Source organism: Lissotriton helveticus, chromosome 1_2 (assembly GCF_964261635.1).
Source record: "Lissotriton helveticus chromosome 1_2, aLisHel1.1, whole genome shotgun sequence".
In the NCBI taxonomy this organism is placed as follows: Eukaryota; Metazoa; Chordata; class Amphibia; order Caudata; family Salamandridae; genus Lissotriton; species Lissotriton helveticus.
The window spans coordinates 455,667,504-455,693,866 of NC_136058.1; the positions used below are offsets into that span (position 1 = coordinate 455,667,504).

A 26,363-nucleotide genomic window follows, 5' to 3' on the forward strand; every position below is an offset into this window, starting at 1 on the left:
CATGCTTGAATATTCCCCGTCGTCTAAGTGGGAGTCCCACGGTAAATAAAATAGCAATAATGCTAAATATATATAAATATAATACAAGAAAAAGAAGGAAATACAACTGAAATCCTCTAAAAACGATTCCTACATAGGAATGCAAGGCAAAAAGAAAAAACCATTTGTAACACATTAGTGTCATTATGTTAGTCCAAACTGCAGCCAATCAGGCTTCAGCACCCTCTAGAACCTTCTCCTCAGAAGCTCAAGCCCTCAGATTTTCTACCGCACGTCGTGTGAAGGGAGTCTCCCTGAGCTCTGCTCAGTTTTTTTCATCTCTATTCTTCTAGTTCCAGAAAATTCTACAACATGTCAAGTAAGAAGTCTTTATTCAGACCCTGCTCTTCTTGTGGGAAGCTGCGCCTTTTTGAAAAGGACCCCCACCAGAAGTGTATATATTGTTTATACCCGGATCATGAGGCTGGCACCTGCAAGTTTTGTAGAACCTTTTCTACCAAAACCCTTAAGGATAGGGAAGGCCGTCTTCTCCTTTGGTTGCAGCGTCTTAAGGACAAGGACTCTATTCTGTCCAACGCAGAAAGTTTACGTTCTGTTTTTTTTCTTCAGCAGCCTCAAAGCGTGGTAGTGTTCAGGAGGTTCCTTCTCCTTTCCTCAAGAGGCCTAAATTAGCCTTGTCTGTGGCTCCTGTGGTGTCTTCTGCCATTCCTACCACCTCTACGCCCACGAGACCTGGCTCTCAGGCGTCTTTGGTTGCCTCTCGAGGTGTTTTCACACCTCTTAAAGTTCCGCCGTCGACGGGAGCGTCGACGAGCGCTCCGACGACGAGAACAGCTTTGCCTGCATTTTCGACGACGACGCTGACTACCACTTCAGCATTCTCATCGTCGTCGACGGTTTCGTCGACAGCCTCGACGTCGACGAGGGTTTCGTTGCCGTCTAAACCTGTCCCGTCGACGATTCCTATCTCGTCGACGAAGAAGAGAGAATCTTCGTCGACGAAAGACCCGAAGACATCGTCGTCGTCTACGACGCCGTCGACCAAAGCCTCGTCGGCGAAGACACCGTCGACCAAGGGCTCGTCGACGAAGAAGATCTCGTCGACGAAGGCAGGCCCGTCGACGAAGACTCCGTCCACGGAGTCGGTACCAGAATCGATGACGATCCCGTCGACGACGGCCCCGTCGACGACTTCATCTGCATTGGATCGCCCGTCGACGGCGACACCGTCGACGACCACTCCGTCGACGAAGGTCTCTTCAAAATTGCCATTGACAACAGCTAATTCAGCTGACGTTAACAGCGACGGCTCAGTCGACGCCGCCACCGATTTCGTTCGCCTCTTTGCCATTACTGCCATTGAAGACTTCTAAATCTTCACATCCTCGTACTACAGTACCCTGCCAACAGATCTCTGATCCAGAGCCTCAACCACCTTCTCTGATGTTCGCAACTACATCTGAGCATGATACAGACTTGGAGCATGAGAAGGACACGTTTGGGGCAGCACATAGTCCCTCTGATTTAATAATTAAGTGTCAGGACACAGACTCTGAGGATGGCGGTGACCGAGACTTTCAACAAGAGGAGCAGTTTCCTCAGGCTCCTGTCGCCACCATTCCTTTGGCCTTAATTTCTAATCTCCAAAATATGCTGGACGATTATAACCGCCGTTTTCCTGCAGCACCGCAGGCTACACCTGCGCAATCTCCTGCTCCTGTGGTGCTACCTCCACCTTCATTGCCGCCTATCTTACCACCTGCCCCTTTGCCTCAGGTGCATAGATCTTTTAGCATCCATACCACTGTATACCCGCAGGATGCGGATGATGAGGAGGCGATCGCAGAACGGGAGGACGGTGAAGTCCCAGACAACACGGATGATGAAGCAGGTGACCAGGATATGGTCGAATGGGATGATTATCGGGCGCAGACGCCCTCTCCTCAACCTGGTACCTCGAGTGAGTCGCCACCAGTAGATATCGCCAGTTTCCATCTTTTAATGTATAACGCGGCTCAACGTTTCAAACTTCCACGATCTCAACGCGAGGAAGATTGCTTTCTTTATGACTTTAAAGATAAACCTTATAAGCAGGTACACACAATACCTATTATTGATTTCGTTTGGAAAGAGGGCATTAAACTAATGAATGCTCCAAACTCCTTACCTGCTCAGATTCTGCGCCTTGAAAAGAAGTACAAGGCCCCAACTGGTTCTCCTGCTTGCCTGATTTCTCATCCTAAGCCGGACTCTGTCGTGACTCAGGCCGCACAGCGTAGAGCACGGAATCCAGCGTCCCAAATCACAGCCCCTCCTGATAGAGAGCGTCGACGCTTAGATGCTATTGGCCGCAAGTTCTCAACGATGTATTCAACATCTGTCCGGGCAGCCAATGCCTTAGCCATTTTGGGACGTTATGACCGGCAGATGTGGTCAAACATTGCAGATTACATGGCACTCATACCCGATGCTTCCAAGGCTGACCCACAACAGATTCTCCGTGATGGTCAAAGGGCATCGGAAGAAATAATCGACTGTGCAGTCGATATTGCTAACACAGGTTTCTGCCTCCTCGCAAGTGCGGCTGCACTCCGACGACAAGGCTGGCTGAAGTCTACCTCCTTCCGGCAGGAAGTCCAAGCCAAAATACTGGATATGCCTTATGATGGGGAATCGTTATTCGGATCCCATATCGATGATGCCCTTGAGTCCATCAAGAAGGACACCGATACGGCAAAGTCCTTGGGCACGCTGCAATTTCGGAAGCAGTCCTTTCGAGGTACGCGCGGACGCGGCACTTCCAACTTTCGAGGTGGGCAGCAATACCGCCCCTACAATCAGAGCGGCCAACGTTACACGCCTAATCAGCAGTCTCGTCAACAACCCTCCAAAACATATAGAGGAAAGTCGTCCTATCGTGGCGCCAATCAGAAAAGCCAATGACTTTTGCCACTCTGAAAGTGTTGGAGGACGAATCTCTCGGTTTTACTCCCAGTGGTCCTCGATCACCTCGGACCGCTGGGTTTTGGACATTGTCAAACGGGGTCATACCCTGGAGTTTACAGAGATTCCTCCTTGCACTCCACCTCGTGGCCCACCTCCTCCACATCTCGAGGAGCTTTACCATCAGGTCCGTCTTCTTGTGTTAAAAGGTGCAGTCGAAGTGGTCCCGAAACATCTAAGAGGGAAGGGTTTTTACTCTCGATTCTTCCTCATACTCAAGAAGAACGGAGATTGACGACCCATTCTGGATTTGAGGGCTCTCAACCAGTTCCTGAAGTCTCAATCATTCCGTATGCTGACACTACTGGAAGTCCTGCGTCTTCTATCCAGCGAGGATTTTATGACCACCATAGATCTTAAAGACGCATACTTTCATGTTCCTATAATCAAACAACATCGCCAGTACCTGCGTTTCAAAGTGGGACCAATGCATTTTCAGTTCAAAGTTCTACCCTTCGGACTGCGTTCAGCTGCTCGTGTGTTCACGAAGGTACTGGCCCCGGTGGTGGCTCACCTGCGTCTACAAGGAGTTCAGATCTTTGCCTATTTAGACGATTGCCTTCTCAAGTCTCAATACCACCATCAGCTGGAACGGGACACACACCTTTGCCAGCAGGTGTTTCGCTCTCTGGGGTTGACCATCATGAGGAAAATGAAATTTTGCCTGACCAAGATGCCCCCTACGTATACCCTATGTTACATGTGTGTGCATGTCATCCATGCATATTTCCTTGTAGTGGCCTGAATCACTAGGCCTCTGCATTCATGTCCTGCATTAGATATGCCAGTCATCAAAGTCTCCCAAACGTTAAGGTAGCATAAGGCCCATGTATTTGCATTTCATGACTCCTGACACACTGAAAGCCGCAAGAAGCCCAGCAAGAGGCCTGCCAAGACAGTATTATGAATAACAGTTATCTGTTGCTTTACAGAATCACATTACAGTCTGGTGAAGAAGGTACACAGAACCCATCTGCATAGATAGGGCCCAGCCATTCTGTCTCTGTTTAAGTGGATTACAGTGCTTGCATCATAGAAAGCTCATGCAATGAACGAATAATCAGATAATACATCCCCTGACTCTAGATATCAGTTGTACTAGATGTGCTGGTCGCCTTGACACAAGAGAGCTCTCTACTAGGTTGAAAGTCAGCTTCCTCCCAGTTACACGTCAATTGCACGTCATGCTCAAAGTTGCACAATTAGGGCATAGTTCCAGCTAGCTATCCAAACTCCTCCTCTAAGTACCCACCCACCTATGACACCTACCTATCACCTACCTATGACTCATCAAAGTGTACACCCACATGTTCTTATCTCTTTCTTTCTCTGCTCTGCCTCGAGCGTTCCTTCCTACGTCCTATGTACAAGATAAAATGTATATAACCCATGTTCAGTAAATAATTGTTAGATGACCCTTCCTGAACCTCTGTGGTGATGGAACTGATTCTCCCTTTGACTCGAGTTATTGGAATAAAGCCCATTTAACTTGGACACCACGGATCCTGTCTCTCATTTGATGCATGATACTTTGTTAATGCCTAGAAATTCTGCCAGGGTAATATTTTATTTACCACATAATTTGGCGCCCTTACAGGGACATATCCCTTTCCTCACTCGCTGGAGTTGTGGGTCTAGTCTTTGCCCCCTTCTACAGCCGTGACGGACTTCAAAGTGCGCACGCCATCGGGATTTCCCGCTACTCCCTCAGGCCCAGGAGGAGGACGGACTGCGACCAGGCATCCATACGAGGCGGTGAGGAACGCGGATCGTCTCAACCAGAGCCCAGCCCGTGAGAGAGCAAGGTCCGAGGTCTCCAGAGGTCCACCTGTTCCAAGGCGCAAGCGTAGTCAAGTCAAGTTTCCGAGGCCTTCAAGTTTCAAGTTCTGCTTTCCCGGTGAGTACCACTATGGGGAATGTATCAAGTTTCAAGACGGGCTCATTTTAAATGAGAACGGTCAAGACGGGTCCACGGTTAAACGTGGGCCCGGTAAAGACGTGTCTCATTTTCTGAGACCGGTATGGTTGTACTGTATTCCAGTGCACAAACCTGTTTTTCAAGTACATGTTTAACTCTCTGTAATGGTATCTGTTTTAGTGTTTCAATGTTATGTTGTTTTAGTGTGAATGATTGTTGATTGTTACAGTCTATTTTTTGTGTATTGTTCTCAAAATTACGTCAGATAGGGACCAGGAAAGGTATACTAGAAGAGTCAGTTAACATCCCGCCAAGAGATACACCTGGTCATGATATGTATAAAAGAAGTCAAGACCCTCTCAGAAAGACGCTATTGAGTTATGGCGCAAAGAGTCACATAGGAGAACAGAGAAAGAATTCAACAAAGTAGAGAGAAATAAACTAGCAGAGGAAAAAGCCAAAGAAAAAGAATAACGTCCTCTCAGAAGAACTAGCTAGAGTTAGAGTTAGAGCTATAAGTTTACTGTGGAGTTCCTTGTAAATAGCGCCTTGTAAATATCCCTTGTGAATAGCGTGTCATTTTCGTGACTTGTTGAGTTTCTTGTAAATATGGCTTGTGAATAGCGCCATGTGGTTATGTTTTGTGCAGAGCTTGTTATCATTACGTTAGTCAGGAGAGAGCTGGATCTCTTTCAAGTGCTTAGAGAAAATGTTTTGAAGATGTGCGTACGTGTTATGTGATAACGTGGAGAGATGAGTTCATGACTTTCCCATGTACTGCAGTCATTGGGGAATGATTGTGCTTCAGCTGCCAAAGAGTTAATATCTTGTACTGAGTAGGCAGTATTTGTTTTAACATGCTGTTTAACAAAGTGTTGAGGGATTTTGGCGTTTTTTTGGTGTTTGCGGGGGGCGTGTTTTTGAGTGGAAATTCGTACCCGTTCCAGTGGAGGGATTTGGTTGCTTTTTGATGAGGATGTAGGGAATCGCTTGGACTACTGTGATGCCAAATTTGAAAGGGATCCGAGCTGTGGAAGTGGTGGAAAAAGCATGTTTTGTGTGGAGGTGCGATTTGCCATGTTATCCAATGGGCCTATTTCTGAAAATTGAGATAAAGGTTTCTTTGACTTTTCATTCTGGGTCTGCCTATGTGCTTTGTCAGCTTGCAGATTGAATGGTAAAAACTTGCATGGAGAGTAAAGAAGTGTATTTGTAAAGGGTTTGCCTTGGAACACTTGATTTAATGTGTTTGGCTCAGAGGTCGGTAGTTGTAAATAAACCAGTCTTATTGAGATAAGGGTTTTTACACGGAGAGTGCTTTAATGTTTTTCACGGTTGAGAAGAAAATATAGCATAGACCCATTAGAGAATGTGCTTTTAATTAGTGTACTGCAACCGTGTGTGTTTTTTTTTAAATAGGAATGTTTCTACAGAATATTTTTCCCAATGCAAGCTGCCCTTTAGAATAGCGTGTGACAGTTATCCCACTCACTTAGGAAAGTGGCTATTTGTAAATTAATGAACGTGGCCCTTTTTGATAGCTATAATACACTACCATCTTAATGCATTGCTATGTGTCCCCTACATTAGTTTAATTTGCATTTAGTTTTAAGGCTCACCTATGTACTTTGACAGGCTGCTGATAGAAAGGTATAATCTTGCACGGTAAAAGCAGTGTTCATTAAACAAGACTTGGAAAATAGGATTTATTATGTCTGATTCAGAGGTCAGTTAGGCTGCAATGCTTACACAGATGGTTACAGATAAACATTTAGTGGAGACACATCAATTGATGTATGCAGAGAACAGTCCCAACCCAACAGTCCATGATAATTCGTTTCTTTTTCACAAATGCAAAATGCATAGCCTTGTGTGCAGAAGCACATTGTCCCATATTTGTGTGTTAATTTGCCTGCTAAACAAATGCCCATGTTTCAAATGTCTTGCCTTCTAGCTGAATTAGTTAGACAAAAGTGTTTACTAGAAAGTGGGGCTTTTAAGTAGCAGTACATTGTAACAGAATTATTTTAAAGTGCTAGCATGTCACTTAGTTACAACAAAATACATGTCTTTATTAATTTACTTTTTATCACGTTTTAATTTGCTTCAGTTAAGTTAGAGAATGTTGGTTAGCACTGTGCCCTGGGTACAGATATGTTTTGAATTACAGAGAATGTGTTTTTCGACCTTGAGGCTAGGCCCTATCTTCTTGAGGTAGCCTGGCTCCCGGGGAATGATGTTTTGTAAAGGGAGGGCTTTTTCCCTCTTGCCGTGCCTGTCTTGTTGTTATTGGCCATACTCCAATTCTTTTCCGCGGACGAGACCGAGCTCTGTCTTCAGTAACTTGGCAGCTGTTCTCAGCTCTCAGAGCCTCCGTGATGAGCCGCAGAGAAATGTTTATGTAAAGGGAGGGCTACTGCTCCGACTTACACTAGCTTCCTTCGAATGTGGAGGGAGGAGGCTTGCAGCTCACTCTTTAAGAAACTTGGCAGACGCTTGGCTCTTTCAATGAGCTCAGCGTTGGCAGCGACCCAATTTTAGAGAAGCAGAGACGAGTGAGAGGCTTGTCTCCTCTTAGTGATGTTTGACACTGAGCCAGTTCCTGGCTCTGAGGGGACGGGTAGGTGAGCAAGGAGTGAGTTCGTAGCGAAGTTACCTCCCCAGCCCCTCTGACTTGTGTACAAAAAAATTGTTCTTCCTTACAGTCAACACTAAAAGCTTCATTGACTTCAGATAAGTCACGCTTGCAAATGAATAAGTTTTTCCCTCAGTAGTGTAAACAGCATAATTGGCAGGAGTCTTGCTCTTGCAATGAGTTCAGCATTTGGCAGTCATTCAATTTTAGATCACAGTAAAGCCGGCTTGGTGTTGATTCAAAACTCCGAGCGCGGACATCTTTCTAGAGGGAGGGGCTGCTTCTAATAGGAGTGAGGAGTAGCGAGGCTCCAAGTTTTCTGTCTATGCTAGAATAATTCTGATTTCATTCAAATACATTTAGAGGACATATTGTAGGTGGTATGGTCATACTATTCCCGAGATTTAGAGTAGGATTTTTTTGTAAACTATAGAGCTTTTTGGAAAGAGGTTTCCCCAAAATAGAAATTGTGCTTTTGAATTGACAATTCATTTTTATTTATTTTTTTATTTTTATATAAATCATTTTTGCTAGATTGATGACAATGAGCCCTAGTATTTACAGTCAAGCATTAAAGAGACGGCTAGACAGTATTCACATGCCTGCCAGCACACACTGATTCAGTACGTAGACGACATCCTGGTTACTGAACGATCAGACACAGAATGCGAGAATGCATCACTGACAGTTACAATTCTGTGAAAAGCAAGTGGTGTAATAGGACACTTGCTTTCCAAGGAGGGTAGACAGCTAACACAAGTACCATACAGCTCATTACTAACCTTTCACAGCCCAAGACACAAAAGGAAGTACGTGCCTTTATTGGCCTCACTTCTTACTGTAGGCAATGGATTTCCCAGTATGCATATCTAGCCAACCACTCATACAGTTAACTACACAGGAGGCAGCCACTCTGACTGTACTCCCTAGGACACAAGAACACACCTTGGCATTTGAGGAATTAAAAAGAGCATTATGTCACGCGCCATATTATTTTTATTTATTTTTACATTTGACTGTAGCGAGACTGACAGGATATGAACTGACATTATTTCAGCCACACATATCAATCAATCAATCAGTGACACTTGTAGAGCGCGCTACATACCCGTAGGGTCTCAAGGCGCTGGGGGAGGGGGGGGGGGGCGCTACTGCTCGAACAGCCAGGTCTTCAGCTTCTTCCTGAAGGAGAGGTGGTCTTGGGTCAGGCGCAGGTCGGTCGGGAGGGAGTTCCAGGTCTTGGCGGCCAGGTAGGAGAAGGACCTTCCTCCTGTAGTCGCTCTTCGGATGCGGGGGACGGCGGCGAGGGCGTGGTTGGCTGATCGGAGGTGGCGTTTGGGAGCGTAGAAGTTGACTCGGCTGTTGAGGTAACTCGGGCCTCGGTCGTGTAGGGCTTTGTGTGCGTGGGTGAGGAGGCGGAAGGTGATTCTTTTGTTGACGGGGAGCCAGTGAAGGTCTCTCAGATGTCCGGAGATGTGGCTGGTTCGTGGGATGTCGAGGATGAGTCTGGCTGAGGCGTTCTGGATCCGCTGGAGTCTCTTCTGGAGCTTGGCGGTGGTACCGGCGTATAGGGCGTTGCCGTAGTCCAGACGGCTGGTGACGAGGGCCTGGGTGACGGTCTTCCTGGTCTCGGTGGGGATCCACCAGAAGATCTTCCGTAGCATGCGTAGGATGTTGAAGCACGCCGAGGAGACGTTGTTAACTTGCCTGGTCATGGAGAGGGAGGAGTCCAGGATGAAGCCCAGGTTGCGTGCATGGTCTGTCGGTTTGGGTGCGGTGCCCAGGGCGGGAGGCCACCAGGAGTCGTCCCAGGCGGAGGGTGAGGAGCCCAGGATGAGGATCTCCGTCTTTTCCGAGTTCAGTTTCAGGCGGCTGATCGTCATCCACTCGGCTACCTCTTTCATCCCTTCGTGCAGGTTGGCTCTGGCGGCGGCGGGGTCGTTGGTCAGGGAGAGGATCAGCTGGGTGTCGTCGGCGTAGGAGATTATGCTGAGGTTGTGTTTGCGTACGATGGCCGCGAGGGGGCTCATGTAGACGTTGAAGAGGGTGGGGCTCAGAGATGATCCTTGGGGGACGCCGCAGATGACTTCGGAGGCCTCTGACTTGTACGGTGGTAGGCGGACTCTCTGTGTTCTTCCGTCGAGGAAGGAGATGATCCATTCCAGAGCCTTCTCCTGAATTCCGACGTTGCTGAGGCGCTGCACTAGGGTGCGGTGGCAGACAGTGTCGAATGCCGCGGAGAGGTCCAGGAGGATGAGGGCCGCTGTTTCTCCATTGTCCATCAGGGCTCGGATGTCATCGGTGGCGGCGATGAGGGCGGTCTCGGTGCTGTGGTTGGCTCGGAAGCCGGACTGTGAGGGGTCGAGGGATCCGTTCGTCTCGAGGAAGGCGGCCATCTGCTTGTTGACGGTCTTCTCGATGACTTTGGCTGGAAACGGGAGAAGCGAGATGGGGCGGTAATTCTTGAGGTCGGTGGGGTCCGCTGTTGGTTTCTTGAGTAGAGCGCTGAGTTCGGCGTGTTTCCAGCTCTCCGGGAAGATGGTGGTGTCGAAGGATGTGTTGATGATGTCTCGCAGGTGGGGTGCGATGACAGCGTTGGCCTTGTTGAAGACGTGGTGAGGGCAGGGGTCGGTCGGTGATCCGGAGTGGATGGAGTTCATTGTGCGGATGGTGTCTTCGGTGCTGATCGGGGTCCAGGCGTGGAGGATGGTGGTGGGGGGTGGTTGTTCGGTCATGGTGTGCGTTGGTTGGTTGTTGAAGCTGCTGTGTATGTCCGTGATCTTGTTGTGGAAGTATGAAGCGAGGGAGTTGCAGAGGTCTTGCGATGGGGTGACGTCGTTGTTTCCTGCGCTGGGGTTGGAAAGCTCTTTCACGATGTTGAAGAGTTCCTTGCAGTTGTGTGCGTTGTTGTCCAACCGGTCCTTAAATGCTGTTTTCTTGGCGGCGCGGATCAGCTGGTGGTGTTTCCGGGTGGCAAGTTTGTAGGAGGTCCTGTTGTCCGGTGTCGAGATCAGACGTTGTAACATTCTGAATCCTGCAACACTTTTGCCCTCAAGTACAGTAAATGCACCACCACATGACTGTGTGGAAGTAATGAATATAGTGACAAGACCAAAACAAGACCTGACAGATATTGTACTCCCAGACCCTGACCTGACGCTCTATGTAGATGGATCATGCATGAGAACGAGTGCAGGAGAGTTAGTAGCAGCGTATGCCGTGACCACAGAAGTCATAGAGACACAGAAAATAGACACACTATCAGCACAAGCAGCAGAGCTCATCGCTCTGACACAAGCCTGCATAAGAGCTAAGCACTTGAGAGTAAACATTTATACAGACTCACAATATGCCTTTGGCGTAATCTTGACCTCTCATGGTGTCAAGATTCAGCACGGCCAGCTTATTCAAGCCCTGTTAGAAGCCATACATTTACCTACAGCCATTTCTATCCTGAAGTGCAAAGCTCACACCAAAGTTACAGACACCATTTCCCAGAGTAATGACCTGGCAGACCGAACAGCTAAACTTACAGCACAGACACCAACAGACATGACAAGGACAGAGGTACCGTTACTGACAAAAAGTATGACAGTCAGGGATCCCACTCAAGATGTACTCGACATACAGACACATGCCACTGCAGATGAGATAAAGAAATGGACTGAACAAGGAGGGGTCCAGACTGACCAAGGTTGGATGACTAAGGGAAAAAGTACATGGTCTCTTTCAGATTCTATGGTACAAATAATCATAAACACAACACATAGTCCCGCACGCTTAAGAGAAAAAGCAATGTTAGACAGCTTACAGAATATGCGAACATGTATGATCTGTTGTCAGTTCAATCCAGGTAAAGGCATTCCGGTGGATCAAGGCGGATTTCATCCTCCTGACCACCCTTTTGAAGTTCTCCAGATCGATTATATCCAAATGGACAGATGTAGAGGTTACAAATATGTCTTAGTAGTTATGTGTGCACTATCTAGATGGACAGAAGCATATCCAGTTCCAGGTTATACTGCTGTGACAACAGCCAGACAGTTAGTGCGTGAGTACTTCTCTAGGTATGGATTACCTCGTGTGATCTATTCAGATAACAGTCAGCCATTCTCTTCTGAATTAATGAAACAAGTGTCTCTTCTGTTAGGATATAAGTGGAAGTTCCATTGTGTCCGACACCCAGAAGCAGCAGGCCTTGTAGAAAGACATAATCAGACAATTAAGACAACAATTGCTAAGATCTGTGCAGAAAAAGACGTGGATTGGATGGTGGCCTTGCCGGTTGCCCTCTTTTACATGCGTATGGTAGCTCATTCCAGAACAGGCCTATCTCCTTATGAAGTAGTGTTCGGTAGACCGCCAAATATGTGGGGTACGCCTATGCCTAAAAAGAAAAAAAATACCTGATGTTGACAGTAACATGCTGACAGATTACCTGGCTTCCTTGATTTCTGCACTACTCTCTTGTTGTTCACAGGTTGCTGCCGCCTTCCCTGACAACACCCAGGTCAAGGAACATGCCATAGCACCAGAAGATTCTATACTTGTGTCCGGAATTTTGACCGATCAAGCCCCCTTGAGCCACGTTGGAAGACGCCGAAACCACGAGGACCGGAGTGAAAGTGGAAGGACGTAAAGGCCGAACTCACCTTCATCACTACAAAAGATACTTTGGACTATTTGGAACTTTGGAACTTTTATAAAGAACACTGACCTTTGCTAGAAAAGACTCCTCAGCAGGAGTATAAATCTAAATTAAGATCTAGTAAGTCAGACGTAGTTTAATTGTCTAAGTCCACTCGGTGGTGAATCGGTTAGGCTAGATTTCTGACATGTATAAGATCACATATGAGAATAGCAAGAAGAGAGATAAGAAGGAAAAATACTGCAAGATATTACGCAGTAGATGTATTGTTACCTTGATCATTCTTTTTATTCTGTGCATCGTTATAATTGGTATCAGTTTATTGCTACATGTTTTCTTTCCCGTTTCCTCACATATACATTCTTCCAGTAATAGCACCGCAGAGCATACATTTAGTGAACTGCCACCTCATGAATTGTCATATCGACTAGCACTACGTAACAATACTTTTATTTGAATGTTACACCATTCTCACCAGACCAGCAATGCGACTGATTGCTGGGTATGTGGCCAACTGCCCCCTTACCAGAAAACGAAGGGAGTCTTGCCCTTCTACCCATTACCGTTCTCACACAATGGTTCATGTGGAGCATGGTTTGCTCTAATGACCTCAATAGATAGAAGGTACATAGCTTATCCAGGTGGCTGGATATATGGAAACCTGAATAAAGTAATGAATGAAGCATGCTTTCCAGACAAAGACGGATTCCCCCAAAGAAAGGGAACCGATTTAGAGAATGAAGAGTACGAACAGGGAAATGCATCCGTTAATTTTATAATGTTAAATGTTCAGCCCAAGCAAAACACAGGTCCACCGTTTATATCAGTCCTGCCAGCTAAAGGTGATTTATGTGTTAGTAAGAAAGGCTCAGTACTTATGGGACACAGCGAGTGTAACACTGTAGTGGAGTTTAATGATAAAGGACTTTCTTCTTTCAAAACATCACGCCATACCTATTTCATTTGGGTCAGACAGCCTATGTACATCTGCCCTTAGACTGGGGTGGGACTTGTTATATAGCATTCTTATTGCCACCCGTTTTTCTAGCCCCATCCAATTATCATAGAGATTCACGACTAGAACATGTTAGACAAAAGAGAGAGACAGATTCTGCAGGGATCGATCAGACTGAAACAACTTGGGAGCAATATACAGATTTCAACAAAGGATTCTTTTTCTTCATAGGTCCCGTCCAAAATAGTAAGCTGATACGCAAATTAACAAGAACCCTGGAAGCAGTAGTGAATGTAACTGCATCTGCCCTGGCGAACTTAACCCAGGAGCAATCTGCTATGAGACTTGTCGTTTTACAAAATCGCCTCGTTCTAGACGTCATCTTGGCGGATAGGGGCGGAGCTTGTAGAGTCATCTGATCTAGTTGTTGCATTTTCATCCCAGATAATGCACCATCTGTGTACGAAGCAATAACAAGGCTCCACAAAATTGCTCATGCCATACATCAAGACCCAGGCACATGGACTTGGTCCAGTTGGTTCTGGGGTGTAATATCGGCATGGGGATGGAAAGTTATGTCCTTCCTAGGAATGATCCTACTTATGGTATTTGGTTGCTGTCTCTGTCTGCAGTGTGGCCCGGCGATTTGCGGCCTGTGTGCCACTGCCTGTGTTCCCCATCCACGTAAACAAAGAGTTAAAGATGAACAAATGATTCTGTATGATGAACTATACGGTCTCATGAATATAGATGTATCCTGAAGGGTTACGTAAGGGACAAGGAGGGAATGAGGAAAATGAAATTTTGCCTGACCAAGATGCCCCCTACGTATACCCTATGTTACATGTGTGTGCATGTCATCCATGCATATTTCCTTGTAGTGGCCTGAATCACTAGGCCTCTGCATTCATGTCCTGCATTAGATATGCCAGTCATCAAAGTCTCCCAAACGTTAAGGTAGCATAAGGCCCATGTATTTGCATTTCATGACTCCTGACACACTGAAAGCCGCAAGAAGCCCAGCAAGAGGCCTGCCAAGACAGTATTATGAATAACAGTTATCTGTTGCTTTACAGAATCACATTACAGTCTGGTGAAGAAGGTACACAGAACCCATCTGCTTAGATAGGGCCCAGCCATTCTGTCTCTGTTTAAGTGGATTACAGTGCTTGCATCCATAGAAAGCTCATGCAATGAACGAATAATCAGATAATACATCCCCTGACTCTAGATATCAGTTGTACTAGATGTGCTGGTCGCCTTGACACAAGAGATCTCTCTACTAGGTTGAAAGTCAGCTTCCTCCCAGTTACACGTCAATTGCACGACATGCTCAAAGTTGCACAATGAGGGCATAGTTCCAGCTAGCTATCCAAACTCTTCCTCTAAGTACCCACCCACCTATGACACCTACCTATCACCTACCTATGACTCATCAAAGTGTACACCCACATGTTCTTATCTCTTTCTTTCTCTGCTCTGCCTCGAGCGTTCCTTCCTACGTCCTATGTACAAGATAAAATGTATATAACCCATGTTCAGTAAATAATTGTTAGATGACCCTTCCTGAACCTCTGTGGTGATGGAACTGATTCTCCCTTTGACTCGAGTTATTGGAATAAAGCCCATTTAACTTGGACACCACGGATCCTGTCTCTCATTTGATGCATGATACTTTGTTAATGCCTAGAAATTCTGCCAGGGTAATATTTTATTTACCACAATCAACAACGAAAAGTCACAGTTGGCACCTCTGCAGACCAGATCATTCCTGGGAGCAATCCTAGACACGTAGGTATCAAAAGCGTTCGTCTCGGACGAGCGGCGCCTGAAGATCCTTCGTCTGGTCTCACTCATTCGACGAAAACAGTCCGTTTCTGTTCGGACGTTAAAATCATTCTTGGGAATGGCTTCATCTTGTATCGCACTGATCCCAAATTGCAGGCTGCGCACCTGTCCTATTCAGGAAGAACTGGACTTACAGTGGCGTCAGGTCTCCGGATCCTTCAACGACCTAGTTGCCGTAACAGCCCGCATGAAAATGAGCCTGCTTTGGTGGGCGCAGCCCGCAAATCTGGAAATGGGTGTGTCCTTCCTCGATCATGCTCCAGACCTTACGCTGACGACGGACGCCTCCTTGGAGGGGTGGGGCGCTCATCTCCAGGGCCTCCCCATCAAGGGCAAGTGGTGGCCGACGCAGCGCACGTGGCATATCAACAGGCTAGAGTTGATGGCGATCTTTCTAGCGCTCAAGTCCTTCCTCCCAGTTGTGCACGGGGAGTCAGTGCTAATCCAAACAGACAACACCACCAGTATGCACTACGTGAACAAGCAGGGAGGGACCAGGTCTCCACTTCTGTCCCGCTTGGCCCAGTCGATCTGGGATTGGCCTCTTCGCCATCTCATCACCTTGACAGCTGTCCACCTTCCGGGCGTGTCCAACCTCCTGGCGGACTCTTTGAGCAGGTCCACTTCCTCAACACACGAATGGGAACTGCACTAACCGACTCTGGATCTTGTGTTCTGCAAATGGGGTCACCCAGATCTGGATCTCTTTGCAACTCCGGAGAATCGGAAATGCCCGTCTTATGCAAGTTGGCATCCCCACCCAGGGTCCTGCGGGAATGCCCTTTTGATCAACTGGTGCGATCTATTCGCTTACGCTTTTCCGCCGCTCCCATTAATACCGCGGGTACTGTGGAAGATGCGGAGGCAGCCCTGCCACATCCTGTTGATCGCACCTCGTTGGCCCAGACAGGCATGGTTTTCGGAACTTCTGCTGATGTGCCAGTGCGAGCCCATTCCTCTACGTCCTCGTCCAGACCTACTAACTATGGACAGGGGCTGAGTGTGTCATCCGGATCCCTCAACGCTACAATATCCATCCCATCCATTCCTCTCCTGAGCAGCTCCTTCCATTCTTTTTGAGCCTCGCTCAGTCAGGACTCTCTCATGCTAGACTGAGAGTTTTCTTAGCTGCAATATCTCGTTTCCGACATGATGGCTCTTCATCCCTCTGTTCATCACGAATTATATGCCAATTCTTCAAAGGGCTCTTCCGCAAGTTCCCACCTGTGCGTCGCCCTCCTCCAGCTTGGCACCTCAATGTTGTAATATCTCAACTTATGAAGTTGCCGTTTGAGCCTATCCATATCCATAGGGCGGATATTAAATTCATCACCTGGAAGGTTGCACTTCTTCTGGCTTTGACCTCATCTCGTCGCGTGAGCGACCTTCACGCTTTTACTGTCAAACCGCCTTATTTACAGTTCAAACCTAACGGAGTGGTACTCCGTACCAACCCCTCTTTCCTACCTAAAGTGCCTACGGATTTTCACTTGAATGAGCCTGTGTTCCTCAAGACTTTCTTTCCGGACCCAAAATCTCTGACGGAGCAGCGCTTACATTCTCTGGACATCAAACGATGTCTTAAATTTTACATTGACGGGGTAGCACTCTCTAGAGAGAAGTGTCCTCTGGGCTCCTGAAAAGTCCTTACGTGAAGGTTTCTTTCTAGAAAAATATAATAGTGAAGTTCACACGATGATAAGGTTCAAAATATTTAATTAAATCCTTTTTTCGTACATCTTGTTTAAATCACAAGTGTGTATTACATGATGTCTTCATAATTCAATGAGAGCACTCATATGTTCCAATGCATTTCGGCATTACCATCCTGCCTTCGTCAGGGAACAAGTTCTGTAAGCAAAGAAGGAAACGAAAAACGGTCTAAGTATTGAATGAGGGGGTGGGTTACAGATACTAACATGGTGAAATGTTCGAGTAAGGTCTGTGGACGTGCTCATAACGTGCCTATTAACTATCAAAGAAAGGTATACGAGTGGCGGGTAGTGACAATTCGGTGACTCAACTGAACTAAAATAAAATCAAAGATAATTACCGGAAAAAGGCGCATTGCGCGGTGAACAATCATTAAACAGGGTTCAGCGTGAGAGAAGTTATTAAGTGTGATGCTGGGATTCAGCAGTTGCTTGCAGTGGCGAACGCGTGGCTTACCATTAACGTGCCGACGGGCTCCGTGTACTGTTAGTTCAGGTTCTGATGCCGGGATTAGTGGAAGTTAGACTCCGGAAGTGATTAAAGGGGAAGTTACACTAATGGGTAGGGACTAATACTTAAAGGTACAGAGAGTATTAAGAACGTAATCGGAAATTAATGATAATTCCTAGGAATTTCAAACAAGGTGAAAAAACGGGGTGGAAAAAACCAAAGTGATGTACCCAGAACATGATATGCACAACTAAATATCGAATCCAAACAATAAATATACAGGTCAATATAAAATACAAATAACAATTAGATGTGATACAGAGTTGAAAATTAAGGAATAGTGTCCATGAGATGAACTAAGTGACCCAGAGGGGGTTATTGCTGATAAAAACATTCAATACTGGTGGTATGACCATGAAGGTGACTGAGCCAGTCACTACCCCGTCATATTATTTACGCCTCCAGTCAGAAGGCGATACTCTGGAGCACCCTACAAAAGTAAAAAGTACCTGAAAAATAGCAGTGCGCCCAGTAACAACCCTTTGATTAAATTTTACATTGCCAGCACTGCCCCCTTCCGCAAGTCCGACCAACTATTCATTGCCTAAGGATGACTGCGCAGGAGACATCCAGTTTCAAAGCCGACGATTGCCCGGTGGCTTTCCTCAGCCATCGCCTTCTGCCACCAACAAGCGGGCAAACCATTGCAGTCTTCAGTGAGGGCTCATTCTACGAGGGCGATGTCTTCTTCCACCGCCTTGTTTGCTGGTGTGCCACTTCATCAGATTTGCCGTGCAGCGACATGGTCCAGCAGGCACACCTTCACCAAACATCACTGTTTGGATACCATCAATGAAGCGGATACCGCAGTGGGGCAGGCAGTGCTTCGCCATCGTTTTCAGTAAGGTGAACCTCTGTTCCCTCCTCCTTAGTGTTTCCTGTGATTGCTATGATGTTTATATGACTGTATTATTATTAGTACTGTCTTGATTTCTTCTTTATATGCCTAGCAATCTCAGTTCGAGGAGGTTACTGCTTTCTATTCCATTCAAGCATGTGAATCTATGAAAGACACCCCTAATACTGGAGAAGAACAATTGTTACTTACCTGTAAACAGGTGGTTCTCCAGTATTGGTGTCTTTCATAGATTCACATGCGACCCACCCTCCTCCCCTCAGAGGCTCTTTTCTCCTCATACGCTCTTGGTTACTTTGTGCTACGAAAATCTGAGGGCTTGAGCTTCTGAGGAGAAGGTTCTAGAGGGTGCTGGCGCCTGATTGGCTGCAGTTTGGAATAACATAATGACACTAATGTGTTACAAATGTTTTTTTCTTTTTGCCTTGCATTCCTATGTAGGAATCGTTTTTAGAGGATTTCAGTTGTATTTCCTTCTTTTTCTTGTATTATATTTATATATATTTATATATATTTAGCATTATTGCTATTTTATTTACCGTGGGACTCCCACTTCGACGACGGGGAATATTCAAGCATGTGAATCTATGAAAGACACCAATACTGGAGAACCACCTGTTTACAGGTAAGTAACAATTGTTCATTTCAGCCATGGCTAAATCCCCACATCCGAGCCTCAAAGCCAGAAGCTCCGCCTCCAACCCGGAATTTCCAGCCCGAGTGTGGATGTAAAATTAGTAGTCGTAAATCCATTCTGTGAATAATAGAAGTAGTAAGTGCATTTTGTAAATTCCAAAAGTAGTAAGTGCATTCTGTGAATACCAAAAGTAGTAAGTTTAGGATTTTGTCTTAAGTTAATTCTGTGAATCGGGCCCAAAAATTCTTGTTGGGCCTATAAAAGGGTACTACTTACCCTGTTTAAAGTGTTGCACTATAGAGATCAAACTTTCATGTATAAATAATAGTAGGGCACACTGGGAGTAGTGCAGAATTCTTCTAGCTTTTAGAACAAAAATGGATAGTTCTCTCCCATAAGAGGGATGTTTGACAGATGTATTCCATGTGTGTCAACAGCCAAAAATAATATTTGTAAAGCAGACTGTACCCCTCTTGAATTATGTCGCAGAATAACTGCCTTTAATTGCAATTCAATTGTAGACAGGAGGGCACAAGTCCTAAGGAAAATAGCGGGGGGACTTATAAACAATTCTCAGTGGGATGTGACGTCATGCCCTCTTTATCTTCTTGACTTAAAAGGCCGAGGGCCTATTTTACAAAAACAAAAAATTAGAATACTCACAAAGAAATGTTTTTGTTGTACTTTGTATAAATCACCTATTTTTTTCACAGATTGTGTAACTTGGCTTGAAAATGAATAAAAGTGGCAATATTTTTAAAGGAGTCACAGAATCAACAAAGCTATTTTAAAACATTGGCCATTACTAGTACTTGAGGAAGATTCTAGAGGAATTTTTTCAATTAATCCCAGATTTGCGTATGAACGCACTAGCAACCTTAAAGAATTGTTGAAAGAAAAGGAAACACCTTTAACCATGGGATATTGAGGTACCCTTCCATGTCATAATTGTGGCAACTGCAATGCAATAATTAACGGATGTGAAATTTCTCATCCAACAAAAGGAAATGCCACAAAATTAAAAGTGACAGGAACATGTGACAGTAGTAATTTGGTGTATATGTTAAAATGTCCTTGAGTGCTGATTTATGTTGGAAAAACATCTAGGAAAATTAAAGCACGAGTAATTGAGCATAAAAGTAATATAAGATTCAAGAACACCAAGTCTACGGTTGCCGTACATTTTAACCATATGAACCACAATCCCAGCCAGTTGCATTTCTGCATCCTAGAGACAGTGCCACTATTGCCTGGAAGAGATAATTCTCAACATCTATTGAGAAGAGAAACATTTTGGATACATCATTTATCTGCGTTACAACCAAAAGGACTCAATGAACGCTTAGAACTTAGCTGTTTTTGTAATCGTTTTTCACCATCTTTAACAATGTAGTTGTTACATTGTGTACGTATTTAATTTTTTGACTTTACTTTATTGGTACACTAGTTATGTATTTCAATGCAATATTGAGTTAAAGAAAAAATGGTGGAAAGTGGCCTCTAACATAAAAATAGTGTATATTCAGTGCCTATTTCTGTCAGAATGAAACACATTTTGGTAGGGTATTTTCATAACACCGCAAAACATTAGTGTTAGCACAAGTGTCTATAATGCGTTATTACATATATGCCTGTTACTGTATTGCATTCCGACTCATCTAATTATTACTTGTAGTCTTCCTATTTTTTTTCTTTCTTTTTCATTCTTATCACTCTTTATTGAAAACATCTTGTGCACTATTTTTAACTCTTTATTGAACACAATTCTTAGTTGGCATTCAGTATTTCAGATTATCAATGTAGTTTCAGTCTACATCGTTGAACACATTTCGTTTACATTTATCAGTCGTTTACATTTATCAGTCGTCACTTAATACGGTCATTATAATGCTTTGCGCGTTTTAATGAACTTGGTAGTAGCTTTTCACTGTTTATGGTGACGTTTCATCACGTAATCGGAACTTCTTGGCTGCAATTGTTTAAACGCTGTAATAAACAAGAATCCCTCTGACCGGCATTTTGCTGGAAAAAGCTGCCGACCTTCGTAGACCACACTTGGAGTGTCTTCTACCTGATTTCCACATTCGGTGTTAGTGGTTAAAGCAGTAATAGAAGCTTACGAATTGGGCTCCATTTGAGCATATACAGAGTATCAAACATTTAATGAACGCCGTGTTTTTCTTTAATGCAGGTACTCCGTTATTTTTTACATCTTTGCACTTCACCACAGTGAAGGCAACATACTCCATGGAAATTATTGTGTCGCTGGCTACAGGTCAGATTACTTTGTTTGCAACTAGTTTTCACATGGGTCACTTATTCACTATTTTGCTTTGTGTGCACCCGCTGGGTTTAGTGTTACAGATTGTCTTCACAGATCATGACACACTACTATATTCGTAACTGATCTTCACCCGAGTCATATTGCTGCATGTGCACCCGCCGGTTTCAGTATTGTACATTTTCCTCACAAATTTCGACGTTCTTCTAGCGTTTCACTTACGTTTTTTTCCGAAAAATGAAGTATGAACACACTGCAATTTTCCAACCTGCATAGAAATACATTGTAAGAAAGTTAAGTGTACTTTGTACTTCTACATAATGATATACATAATGATATACTTGGAGATTCTAACGGCATGTATTGCGTTGCCTTAGGCAGATATCATTTGACTGCTCGCCTGTTCACCTTTATAATGTGTAATTTTGGTAGACTTTAAGTTATGTCTGAGTTTTGTGCTTAAAAGTGTTATACTTTCATGCTTTCAGAAGTAAAGTTCCCTGAAGAAGGGCTCCTGCCCGAAATGCATTGGGCGGAAAAATGTGGAACAAGATAAAAATATGATGTGCTATGGAAATAATAGTATGAAGAACACCAAAGAATAAAATACAGCATATTGAAATTTATTGAAAGTTATTGAACTTGTACGACATTATAAGAAGGTGAGCCTACTTGGAGACGTTACTCCTAAGGGAAATAATGCATGTAGTAATATTTTTAAAGAGACATGTAACGTGGCAATTACATTCTTCAACTGCTTTTAGTAAGTAAGCTAAATGTGCTGGGTTTATATTCTTTTTTTTTTTTTTTATGTTTTTTTTATATGTAGTATACAATCACAAATACTGTTCCAGGGTTAGCCGTGAATGGCAGTTTTACGTTCAGACAAGGAGGCATATGTAGTAACCCCTTACTGCTTATATTTTGACAGAGAAAGAGATGTAAGGAGGAAAGGACAGGAAAGTTAGAGATGAGAGAAAATGGGGGGATAGGACAGGCATTAAACTCATCCAATGGTGAGCATAAGTCCTAGGCAACATCCATCTGGATGCCAGCACAGAAGACACAGAGGGTGAAAGACCCTGTATGTGAAAGCTACAGCAACCATGAGGGGTATTGATCTGTGGGCGCACACAGCAGTGTATGGAACGCCTTTTACAACAGTTCATGCAAATGTTAAATAGAAAGAGAACCCCGTAGCCGGCAAGAAAGTGAAAGCTACACCGACCGCGAGCAGGCAAATGTAAACAAGTGCGCGCGGCCATGCTAATTACAAACAGCTGGCCCCTGCGCGCTGCTGCGCGCTCCCGCAAGGTGGATACTGCCACGCGCACAAGTGTGAGGAAAGTGCAGAACGATTTCTAAAGGTCATCTCCTGGAGCAGTGCTTGTGCGCTGCGCTAGGCTCGACCTAAAAACTACTCCTCTGTGTATGTTTGCACTTTTAAAGATTTTATTTAAAATACAAGTGCCTGCCAGACATCTAAAGCTTTCATGCCAGATCTAAAATATTCTTTAATGTGCATATGGGGTCAAATTATAAATATGTTCAGAATTTCAGTTGGCAAACAATATAAAAACCCTTCTAGGAGGACCTATTTTCATAATGCACATTTTGTTCTCCCAGGATCTGTCAATGGGAGGAAGCCAGTACTAAGCCCTTACCTACTTTAATAATCTTTGAGCTGTTATATAACTAAAAACCTGTCTTCAGACTTTACCAACGTGCAAAACCAATCCACCTGTATACGCATATTGGCTTCAACATATGCTTTCACAATAAATAAGTCAGGCCTAGTGTCATAACTTTTCAAAATAAAAAGATCAGATAGATGGCTCGGGATAACATTTCTTACAATAAACCAATCAGGGCAATGGCGTTTATCAACTGCTCGCAAAAATAACCAATGTAGGTCTTCTGTATGGAGCATATACTTTACTAAAGGCAGCTATCAGGCACACAGTCATAACATTACTAATCTGTTCGCAATTACACTTGGTAAAACAAGATACAACCGCTCCTAAAAAGAACTAACAATTATCTTACAGTGCAAATCTTCTCCCCCCAGGATTTATCAGCCGGGGTAATCAACACAACAATCCTTGAAATGTAATTGAGCAAAGCACCTGGCTAGAGGCTTTGACACAGTATAATCTTTTTTTAGTAGATTTAGCATAAGCTTTTCATAATAAATGTGTCACAACTGCCGCCTTTGTTGTAGGCTACCTTTTCCCAAAGAACCAATTAGGCTTATAGCCTTGATCATTAGCGTGTCATCAGAACCAACTCAGGCCTACTGCATTGAACATAATCCCTCCAATGAAAGCAGTCTTTTTCAGCAGACGCGCGCCCCTCTGGACAAACTAAACGGTTTAGAAACAAGCATTGCAAAGCCGATAGAAAATGCGTTTGCGACCTACCGACTTTGCAGTGTTTTTAGCCTTGCTGCAGAGAAGCCCAATGCTGTGCAGCAAAGTAAAAGTTTTTTAAAACCCTTTAACGCTGCCACCAGCCTCATTTTGTAAGCCAGCACGCAATGCTTTCATGTGCCTACAAAATGACGTTACCACTTTTTGTTCTTTTTAGTAACCAATCCGAGTTCGATCAGTAACTAAAAAGAAAAGAAAATACGCAATAGCGTTTTCTTTTTTTTTTAAGGCGGGTGGGGTTAAGCAATGGAACACAGGAGCAGGGTGCTGAATCAACATGGGGGTTGATGAAAGTAACACTAGGCTGCTGTGACAGGGGAAGCAATGAAAGAGAGAGATGGAGGCCACAGGTGTGTGCAAGAGGGAGGGGAGGGGGAGGAGCACACAGAGGATAGAGAGCAGGGGACAGAAGAGAGGGGAAGAAAAGCGCATGTAGGAGACAGCTTGAGACATGTCGTCTCACGGAGTGCTTAACACAGAAGAAAACAAGTAATGCTTTAAAAGCAAGCAGATTAAGTAGAAATAGGAGCCACTCCAGATATGGTAAACAGGCAATGCTCCATGGGAGGGACAGACACAAGACTGACAAGCTGGGACATGAATAAAAAACTAAAGTGGCCAGAAAGCTAACAAATGTCAAGCAATGGGCAGGCTCAAAGGCCCTCTAAGCTCTTGGTGAGCTACAGTAGGACTTGCACCAGACAGCACATGTGCCATCTAGTAGTCTCAACCTAGAGGTTATCAACATATTTGCAGAACCTCAGTGCCTTTCTCAGGATTGATTCTTAAAGTTTTTTCTGGAGACCACAAAAGTTCAGGCGGCTGCCGCGCTGTGAAGACGCATGATAGACACTGGTGACATTTTAAAACATTTACTGTCCAATATACATCTTTCCAGATAAGCATTTGTTTAAATAAACTAAGAAAGAACAACCAATGATCAACACGTCAGAGACAGGACACATTTTTCCTTTGATGTGGATTTACAGATTTGTGTCACCATGCAATGAACTCTTCCTACGCTGATGACATAGTACTGAGGGCAATATTTGTTCTCAAACCATTTAAGTGGAAGGTTGGTATCTGGCATGAGAGGAGATGCACAGATTGCTCTAATTTTGTAATTTATGTTTCTGCAAGTTCCCTAGTTATTCTACCCTTCCAGTACATGACGTTCAATTAGAAGGTGACAGAGTAGAGAGACTGGGCAGTAAAGACTACACGGATTCTCTTCTCCTTTATTACAAAAGTGACCACGTCCAGAGCTTTAAGTGGGTTTGCTCCAACCGCGTCTCAGCCTCTGCAGTAATTAAACAAATCAGCCAGTGAAATGGGTTCCTCTTGGGCTTAACATTACAGACAAAAACACTGAAGAGTGACTGTGAATACTATGGGGCAGATTTACAAGGCCCTTGCGCCTCAATAACGCCACCATTGTGTCACTTTTGTGACGCAGCAACGGTGCAAATCCAGCGCGATGGTGCGGGGTAGTTACAAAGTGCTGCATCTGGGAGATGCGTCACGTTTTAAAGCCCTGCACCACATGTGGGCATTCCGGCGCAGGAGGGGAGGGGGCGTTCCGGCGCAGGAGCGCCTCCTAAAAGTGGCTGAGTGAAATCTACAAGATTTCACTCAGCCACTTTTAGGGCCAGGCTGCGTCAAAACCCTGCGCCTGCTTGAAGCAGGCGTAAGGATTGACGTAGCATGTTAGGGACAGGGCACCCCGAGCCTTGCTGGAGCTGCATCGCGCTTGCGACGCATCTCCAGCAATGCGCCGTCTTTACTCCACTGTGCACCGCATTGAAATGCGGGGCATCCATGTTGGCGCAGCCGTGACGCACAATAACTGGCGCATCCCTGCTGATATGCAGGGATGCGCCAGTTATTGTAAATCTTCCCCTGAGGGTGTAGTTCCTCTCTACATTTCACGTTTTGTACTTCATCTTGCACTCCCTAAGACTGTTTGCTTTTACAAGGATGGTGTCTTTATGTAGTTTGTGTGGATCATTTTACCCTCTATACCTCTACATGTGAGCCGAGTCCTCCCCAGGCGTCTATGTGAGTGGCTGCTAATAATGGTCAACAATCTAGAGCTTTGAAGCTGAGTTGAAGGGAGAGCAAGTTTCTCACATATCTTGTCAGTGAGCCAAATGTGTTCAGAATACATGCCCATTCAATCCTTGGCCTCTTGGCAGAAAGCACAGAGCAATGGTCACTACCCCATTTAAAATTATGATTGTCTGCGAAAGTGTGTGACGGAAGTAAGCAGTGATCAAAACATGGGCAGGGCGAAAGTAAAAGAAAATGCTGTGCTTGCAGGTGAGTGGTTGTATGATGGAGCCACGCATGTGCCAGCAGCTCTCAAGAGGGCTCAGCAAACCTTCCTACTCGCCCCATATCTGCATGCAAAACCTTCTCAGCAAGGATGCAGGAGGTCTGGCCTCAGCCATCCCACTCATCAAATGCCAGTCCCTGCAGCCTGGACACGGCCTCTAGCGTGACGCAAGATGTGTGACATCACCAGTCAGATTTGTGTTGTCATCTGTGACATCATGCATGAGGTCATTAACCATACATTTGAGGAGCTATGGTTGCAAAGTTCACCTTTATGGGTGATTTCTGTCATCTGTAGCTTCAAATTATATTAATAACAACTTACCTTGACTGATGTTTCTTAGCAGAACTTTGATGTTTGTTATAATAGGCGCTATTCAGCAATCTTGGAAAAGCACAGTCAGCTCCATCGAACAAAGCAAGAGGAGGAGTCTAAACCCTAAAAGAAAGAAAAAAGCATGACATCACTGATCACATCACTGATGACATCACATGCTAAGAGTTGGATTGAGTAATTAGATGTCTTCTTGGAGACAACAGCCTGATTTACTCGAGACAGAAGAGACATCTCACACACAGTATATGGAGGGAAAGGT

The 26,363-nt window shown here is 44.8% G+C and overlaps 1 protein-coding gene across 12 annotated transcripts in view; it reads left to right on the forward strand.

Moving 5' to 3' along the window:
• Positions 1-26,363, forward strand: part of LOC144807723 (uncharacterized) — a 1,505,442-nt gene that overhangs the window by 172,124 nt on the left and 1,306,955 nt on the right. For 8 of the 12 annotated variants that reach the window (XR_013606391.1, XR_013606390.1, XR_013606393.1 and 5 more), the window contains exon 3: positions 21,493-21,666. The exons of 3 other annotated variants lie outside the window; for them this stretch is intronic. The gene's annotated coding sequence lies outside the window, so the exon portion shown is untranslated. Of the gene's footprint in view, positions 1-20,914; positions 20,974-21,492; positions 21,667-26,363 lie in introns of those variants that run through there. One more of the 12 variants, XR_013606399.1, reaches the window with a different exon arrangement.